The following is a 9046-nucleotide window of genomic DNA, read 5'->3' on the forward strand; positions in this document are numbered from 1 at the left end:
TAGCTGGAGTGGACTTCTGCATGGAGAGTAGATTTTCCAGTCCATTTGAAGCTCTAAGATGGCTTGCGGAGATTTCCAGTGCATTGAGGAATTAATGATGTTTTTGAACCTGCACCGTGCCACAGGCCATGTCTGGGGGAAGGGGGGCTGGCAGGGCTGGGAGACATTCCTAGTCTTCGCTAGGCCTTGCACAGCATGCTATGTTTGATGACAACCTGGAGTCTATGAGAAATACATTTGGTGTGGGTCTGAAACTGGTTGATCTGAAGCAGAAGCTGAGAACTTGTGAGCTATATCTTCACTTAATCCTTGTATACTCCATGCTGGTCCTTGGCTGAACTTAATTACTGGAACAGAATAGAACATAGGAAGCTGCCTTATACTGAGTCAGGCCATTGGCCCAACTAGCTCAGTATTGTTTACACTGACTGGCAGCTCACCAGGGTTTCAAGCAGGAATCTCTCCGAGCCCTACCTGGGGATGCTGGGGGTTGAACCTGGGACTTTTTGCATGCAAGGCAGATGCTTTACCACTGAGTGGATAGGAGCCTGGGCTCTACCTTTTCTTTCCCCTGTACTCCAAGACCTAACCATGTCTATCTGCTGTTGCTTTTTTCCCTAGTGATGATGATGTGTCCTTGAAAAGGAAATCAGGTGCTGACACTAGCTCTGAACCCATGATCCTGGAGCACTATGTGGTGATGTCTAACTATGAAAAACAGGAGAACTCAGAGATCAGCCTGCAAACTGGAGAGGTGGTAGATGTAATGGAGAAGAATGAACGTGATTGGTGGTTTGTAAGCACAGTGGAAGAGCAGGGCTAGGTCCTTGCCACATATGTGGAATCTCAAAGTGGGATTAGAGATTATTCTGAAATTAACATGTCCAAAGAAGGGGAAGTTTCAAAGAGAAGCAAGGCTCACATGAGGTGTCTGGAACAGTGATGGACCCTGGGAGGGATGGTTAACAGGCAGAAGAATCGAGAAATGTGTCACAATCCAGTCATACGCCAGCCAGCGGAAGGATGAAATTGGGTTTGACAAAGGAGTCACTGTGAAGGTCATTCAAAAGAACCTGGAAGGATGGTGGTACATAAGATATTTAGGCAAAGAGGGCTGGGCCCCAGCATCATATCTGAAAAAAGTAAAAGATGACCTTCCATCAAAGAAAAAGAGCATAACGGGGCCAGTGGAAATTATAAAAAACATCATGGAGATCAGCAACCTGCTGAATAAGAAATCCTCTGATGACAAGGAAACCCAGACAGAAATTGAGACAGCAGAATCCCACATCACCAAGAAGTAAGTAAGCTGGCCTATCTTATACAATGACTCTTATAGCAATGCCATGATGGCTTGAGCACATTTCAAAGCTGCCACAGGGTTCTCCAGCCATATCATGGATTGCCCTACAGAGAGCTCAAACAACTTCTCCAAGTCTAAGAACCAGATCTCCTGCAAGAAGAGAATCCATTTTGGGTTTCCAGCTACCTAAACCTCCTGACCCACCATCAGAGGAAGTTGGATACTATACTATTGCAGAGTTCCAGTCTTGTTTCTCCGATGGGGTAAGCTTTCATGGGAAACAAAAGGCAGAAGTTATTGACAAGAACTCCGGTGGCTGGTGGTGTGAGGTCACAACCTTTCCTGAACAAAGAAGACTCCCAAAGCCAAGCAAGAGTGGATATCAGCACTTTACCAAGTCATACCAATAGACGATCTAGCTCTGAATTGTCTACACTGACTGGCAGTGGCTCTGTGGGGTCTCAAGTATGACACTCTCCCAGCCCTACCTGGAGATGCTGGGGATTGAAATTGGGGCCTTCTGCATGCAAGGCAGATGCTCTGCCACTGAGTGGTGGCCCTTACCCTAAAGGTAAAGAAACCATATTAGGAACATTGGAAGCTGCCGTATACTGAGTCAGACCATTGGTCCATTTAGCACAGTGTTGTCTACACTGACAGGCAGCAGCCCTCCAGGGTTTTAGACAGGGGACATTCCCAGTCCTACTTGGAGATGCCAAGGATTGAAGCTGGGATCTGCAAAGCAGATGCTCTACTACTGAGCCACAGCCCTTCCCATAAATGTAGTATGTTAAGATGAGGTCACATATGATACCTTATTCTAATTGTTTTGTATTTTATCATGTAATTGTAAACCACCCTGGCAGCTTTGCTGGAGGGCAGGGTCTTAATGTTTTAAATAAACAAACAATCACAACAAATAACAGTTTGATACGCATTCCCTCCTCTGTGGATTTTGTGCACTGAGATTGCTCAAGATGTCGGTTTTGTTGAGATGTTTTTTAAAAATGTAAGGACAAAAGGAGCCAATGTGGTGGGGGCAGAGTCACCCTCCATAAGCCAGGGTTGCTGCAGCTTACCTGGATGGAGCAGGAATGAGGTAGGATGGGGAGGTATGGATGCATTGGCAGAGCCAATCTGACACCCCCAGTGGTGCGTCCAAGCACCCCCAAACTCACTGCCACCTCAGCCCTATCTAGGTAAGTGACAGCCTGCTCCAGCCCCATCTATGTAAGCTGCAATGATGCTCCACTCAGGCCTCATCCACATTAGGGATGAAAAGATTTGTCAATTTTGGTTCTCCCTGCTTCTCATTTTTCCAATTTTGAATTCAGTTCTCCACATTTCTGCAACAATGTGAGTGTTTTTTAAAATCCTCATGAAAATTCTATAGCATTTTGGGCAAATTTCTCCTAATAAGCGCATTTTTGTTGGCGGTTTTGGCTAATATGCACATTTTTGCAAGCCATTTTTCATCATATAATGCATTTTAATATTATTTTCACTCATATATTCCTTTCTATGCACACTTTCCCCTAACAAATGTATTTTTGTAATCATGGTTTGGCTGGCAAACTGCAATGCAGAATTCAAATAATTTCAAAGGATGGCTGCGTTTCAGTTCTCATATTGTTTTGGAAATTGCAAATTCAATAGATTTGGCTTGAAATGTGAAACAAATTGAAATACTTGCCTATCCCTAATCCAGGTAATCTGAAGTGATGTTCCACTCTGCCCTGTCCAGGGATCCTGCAGCAATATCCCTCTCCATCCCCATCCAGGTAAGCTGGAGCAACCTGCCTCACCACACTGAACACAACAGCAAAATGGTCATAGGGTTTCTAAATGAAAGCGCCCCTTTCTCCATTTGCTGCCTTTTCCCACTCTGTATTTATCTCCTCCTCCCTCATTCCGGTATGATTTTCCTCTCCTTTCTCTCAGGGTGACTTTATCTTCATGGCTACCGGAAAAGGTTTTAAATCACACAAGGTGCACACGGCAGGCAAACCTGTAATGCATAATCTACGGGATTGGCCTATAAACAACAGGCGCTCTCTCTCGCACGCTCTCTCTCTCTTTTCCCATCCAGAAAGTCTCACTTTGGTAAATTACGTCAGGACACTTAGAAAACCCAGTTTGTTAATAATAGACTCCCCAATCCTGTGCCACTGAACTGAATGCAAAAGCAAAACGGGGGAAAGATCCTATATTAAAGATGAAAGACTGGAGCAACTGCATAAATCAGAACAATGAACGGGTGCAAGGAACAATGAATGGGCATAATTACAGTGTGGTTCTTTCCAACAGTCCCGCTCCCAGATCTTGTTCTCTCTGCTTGTTCCTGCACTGGCCTGGAGATTTGTCCTGGGAAATTTTTAACATGTTTTTAGAGCTTTTTTTTAAAGTATGTTTTTAAAGCTTTTTTTTTTAAAAAAGATGTTTTTAAAGATGTTTTGTTTTAAAATGGTCTTAAGGATGTTTTGTTGTAATATATTTTAAAGTCTGCTTTTGTTTGCCGCCCTGGGCTCCTACTGGCAGGAAGGGTGGGATATAAATCTTATAAATAACAAAATCTCTCATATCGCATGACACAATACCTTCAGATGTTAACACTCAATAACCTGCATTGTTACCATGCACAGCTACTATCTGCATGTTTACCGCTAAAGAAAAGAAGAAGCACATCATATCTTGGGCTGCATACCCACCACACGTTAAGTGCATTTAAAACATTTTTGTTTAGGCGAGCCTATCCAGACATGTAGATAGATGCTGATGAGTTTTTAATCTGTTTGGTTTTTTTAATTGTCTTTTAATTGTCTTTAATTATTTGTCGTCGCCTGTTTTTATGGATAATTTTAATATTTCTTGTAAACTGCTTAGAGGTTCCATTACAATGAAGTGGTATATAAATGTCATCAAATAAATAAATAAATGGTTTCTACTGTGGTTATGTACCAGATTTGGCTGAGGCCAAGGCCAGTCAGGCTTATACGGAGGGATCTGGACCTCAGCTGAGTTGTGTTGAGGCAACTCTGGATTGCTACAGCTCAGGTTGGGCAGCCCAGAGTGATCCGGGGCTTTCATGGGGCCTGGCATCATGCATAAAGGAGAGGCAGGCATGTGCAGGAAAGAGCAACCAGGAAAAGGAGGCACCTCCTTGCAGGAGACGGTAGGTGCCTTTCCCGCCCAACCTTTCCTTCTTCCCATCAGGCCTCTCCTTCTTCCTGAGCCCTGAAGCAGCACCCTGCAGGGTGGAAACCTCTCAGCTGTGAAATGGGAGGCCCCGGTCACTGATCATCCACGGGTGGCTTCCCTGTGTTCAGAGAAGCTGCTTGTGAAGGATGGAAATATCTTGCTTGCCAGTTGGTAAGCAGGAAGATTCCATCCTGCATGATCCCGATTGCTACTTGTTCATGAATGGCTTCCCTGCAATCAGAGAGGTCAGTTGGTAAGCAGGAAGATTCCATCCTGCATGATCCCGATTGCTACTTGTTCATGAATGGCTTCCCTGCAATCAGAGAGGTCAGCTGGTAAGCAGGAAGATTCCATCCTGCATGATCCCGATTGCTACTTGTTCATGAATGGCTTCCCTGCAATCAGAGAGGTCAGCTGGTAAGCAGGAAGATTCCATCCTGCATGATCTCGATTGCTACTTGTTCATGAATGGCTTCCCTGCAATCAGAGAGGTCAGCTGGTAAGCAGGAAGATTCCATCCTGCATGATCCCGATTGCTACTTGTTCATGAATGGCTTCCCTGCAATCAGAGAGGTCAGCTGGTAAGCAGGAAGATTCCATCCTGCATGATCCCGATTGCTACTTGTTCATGAATGGCTTCCCTGCAATCAGAGAGGTCAGCTGGTAAGCAGGAAGATTCCATCCTGTGGAGTCCCCATTGCCCTCATCTGGTCTCCCTCAGGATGTGTGTGTGGGGTAGAGGAGACACAGTATCTCCTCCTTCCTCCACTCCCTCCTGACCATATTTTAAAATCCTATTTTAAGTTATCATAGGATTTTAAAAATGCTTAGCCCCACCCCAAATCGCTTTGGTAATAGATCTGGGGCAGGTGGTTCACCTGGTTGGGACAGGACAAATCATTCCTTCCCAAGGCCCACCGATAGGTGCCACGGGGTAGATCGGAGGGATGACCTCTGCACATGGCTGGTTTCTACACGTATTCACGCACTGGCCTCTCTCCTGCATCCAGGCGAGCAAGAAGCATTACTAGAGTTGAAGGACACCTTCCAGCCAGGCAAACACACTCAAGGAGGTAGTGGCAGCTGGTGGCTCCATGTCAGCAGAATCCACTCTGGGTTTTAGTCCGAACATTCAAGGAGCTGCCTAAGGTGCTTTCAGTTTTAACATCTAAGACTAAGACCCAGAGCAGATTCCACTGCGCCACTGCCATGGGGCCACCAGCTGCCACTGCAAAGAGGGTGTGTGGCAGGGCCAGTGAGAGGCATGGCCTAGGGAAAGGTGGATATGGCTGTGGCCTGGGGAAAGTCCCCAAGACCAGAAAGAAAGACTGGGAGGGCTGCATTAGGCCCCAGGCCTGAGGTTATCCACGCCCTGTCCTATTAGATGGGCCATTAGTAATGAAGGTTCAGTTGGTTGAAACCCTGTATAGAGCTTGCTCAGCCATGAAACCCCCACTTGGGAATATTCTCCCTCTTGAGATCAGGTAAGCTCCTATGCCAAGTGGGGTTTTATAGCAGGTCAAAGTATTTTCATTTCACTGGGCCTTGGGCTAGTAGGAGGGATTGTAATACTGTTAATAGTGTTTACATTGTTTTCAGATGTGGTATAAACTGTAACAGTATGGATTGATTTTTACTTTTTCTGGTGTTTTTGTATTTCATTATATATATATATATATATATATATATATATTTAAAAATGTTGTGACTTGTCCTGTGACCTTTTGGAAATAAATGCTGAAAATAACTAAGTAAGTAAGTACACGAGAACAGTGATGGTACCATCCCAACACGATCCAAGGAAATTGTTCCATAGTGTGAGCCTTCCCTCTGGTAGCCAGTCACACTTGAGAAGAGTCATCTGGAGGGGCAGACTAGAGAAATTCTAAGGTTGGAGACAGATTTTTTTGCCTCCACCCCAGGAATGAAGATGTGAGATAAGAAACATGGTTAAACAAAGGTCACAGCAACTTTAGTAAATAAAGAGAGCCAGTAGTGTAGCATAATAGTTACAGTGTCCCCAAGAAGCTCACTAGAGGACCTTGGTCCAGCCACTGTCTCTCAGCCTAACCTATCACACAGGGTTGTTATGAGGATCATATGGGGAGAAAGAGAGATAGTTCCTTGTAGGAAAGGCAGGATATAACTAATAGAAAGATGGGATAAAATGCTGCTGTTAATTCATCTTCATCATCATCATCATCATCATATCTTTATTAAACATAAGAACATAAGAAGAGCCTGCTGAATCATGCCAGTTGCCCAATTAATTCAGCATCCTGTTCTCACAGTGGCCAACCAGATGCCCACAAGCAGGACCTGACTGCAAGAGCGCCCTCCCCTTCTGCAGTTTCCAGCAACTGGTATTTGGAAGCATACAGCCTCTCTATAAATGCTACTATAAATGCCCTGTGGTCATAACTAACTTGAAGAGTGCTGAGGAGTAGGATCCCTTTTTCTTCTCATTTGAGCAACAGTATCCTGGACTCGAGGGCCCCCAGCAGATGACAGATTGATGGAAGCCTTTCATTGCCAGTTCACTATAAAGTTCTGCTGAGGGGGCACCTGTTTGCCCCACCCTGCAGGTCAACATTCAGAAGGATAAAGCTTCCTGGGCCCAAGAGCATCATATTGACCTGATCCCCATGAGATGCCTTTAAAAGAGGATTAGATAAGTTAATGGAGAATAAGGTTACTGATGTTTACTAGCCATGATAGATATGCCCTGCCTGCATACTCAGAGGCGGTATGCTTCTGAATATCAGTTGCTGGAAACTGCAGGAGGGGAGAGTGTTCTTGTACTTGGGTCCTGCTTGTGGGCTTCCCATAGACATCTGGTTGGCCACTGTGAGAACAGGATGCTGGACTAGATGGGCCACTGGTCTGATCTTCTTATGTTCTTATGAGTCAGTTGGCAATGGGAGGTAGGCGGCTTTCAGTGTGCTTCACCCAAAAGTTGCCTCCAAGCACTCAACAGTGAATCTATGCTAACCTCCCTCTCTGCCCAGTGTGACAAGGAAGCCAATCAGCAAGATTAATCCACTGTGCCCAGATCACGAAAACAAGTATAACGTAGAGGGAAAAAGTTGTGCTGACAGGCCAATCTTTGGGCACTGCAAAATTCCTACTGAAACGTTGAATGGGTGACCAATTAATCCCACATTACTATAAGGAGGGTGGGATGCCATGTTGGAGTAAAGAGGAAGCTCCTAGGGTGGCACTAACCTTTGTAAAAGGATCTTTGATTGGCCAAGCTTGACCTTAATCCCAAGGTTCGGGACAGACAAAAGGAGCTACTTCTTTACAAGGTGCCTAGTTAAACTATGGAATTTGCTAATCACCAAATGGTTTCACAACTATGATGCATAGTTAAACTATGCTGCCCTAAGGTCTGTTTGGGAGGAAGGCAGGATATAAATTTAAATAATCATCATCACCTATGGAAATTTCATAAACTATGGAATTTGCTAACCACAAAAGATGCAGTCATGGCCAACAACCTGAATAGCTTGAAAGGGGGATTAGACAAATCCAAGACTATCAATGGCTACTATCCATAATGACTATATATTGCCTCCAATGACAGAAGCAGCAAGTCTCTGAATAGCAGGTGCTGGGTATCACCCTGTTGCCTCCACAAGGGATTAAAGAGGAAAACGAATTCTCTTTTACTTCCCCCACAAGGATCCCCTACATCTATTCATTTGAAATCTGGCAGGTTTACTCCACTCTAAAGGAACTCATATGCCAGTAAATTTCATTCACTTTGGCCCCAAGGGGGAAAAGTTATAGCTGGTTTTAGATTCCCCATTATAGTGAAAAGGAAGGAACGAAGATTCATTTTATTCAGAGCGACTCTGGAGCCAAATTAAAGACCAGAGCTGAGAGACCACAGAAAGACCCAAAAACGGATGGGGATTTTTTATTTATTTATTTATTTAAAAAAACACAGATATAGCTACAAGGCAAATCTTGGGATCTGGGCATACCACTACTATATGCATATTCATGTAGGCAGTCCTTCAGATCAATGTTCTTCAACCTTAGGTCCCCAGATGTTGCTGGTCTGTAACTCCCATCGTCTCCAGCCAGCTTAGCCAACTGTCAGGGACACCCACAGTTGAAGCACACTGTTTTAGATAGCCTGGTCCTAATCTGTTTAGAGCTGTAGAAGTCAATATCAACACCTAAGACTGGGCAGATAAGTTAATTGGTAGCCCATGCAACATGTAGAATAGGTATAATGGTAACTAGAATGTCTGCCTTCTCTAGGGATGCAAGGAGACATCATTTTCTGATTTATCTGTATTTGTCTCGTGCTGCACTGTTTCCGTTCTGCTGAGTTTCATCTCCTGCCCAAGCTGACATTGTTTGTCTTGCTGCCTGCTGCAGTGAAATTACATAAGTTACGTAAGTTACATAATTAATTGGGTAAGTTTGATTGTTAGTACGTCACTCTACCCATTACTTCCAGTGCAAAAGAAGCACAATGCAAATGGAGGTGGGGGAAGTAATCAATGACATATCAGTTGCAGACTGAAAGCA

At 44.4% G+C, this 9046-nt stretch overlaps 1 pseudogene; it reads left to right on the forward strand.

Annotated features, from left to right (window-relative positions):
- The first annotated feature begins 591 nt into the window (after window positions 1-591).
- LOC133370829 (SH3 and PX domain-containing protein 2A-like) lies at window positions 592-1713 on the forward strand (annotated as a pseudogene).
- Window positions 1714-9046: the final 7333 nt, after the last annotated feature.

The sequence above is a fragment of the Rhineura floridana genome, chromosome 15 (genome assembly GCF_030035675.1).
Source record: "Rhineura floridana isolate rRhiFlo1 chromosome 15, rRhiFlo1.hap2, whole genome shotgun sequence".
Lineage (NCBI taxonomy): Eukaryota > Metazoa > Chordata > Lepidosauria > Squamata > Rhineuridae > Rhineura > Rhineura floridana.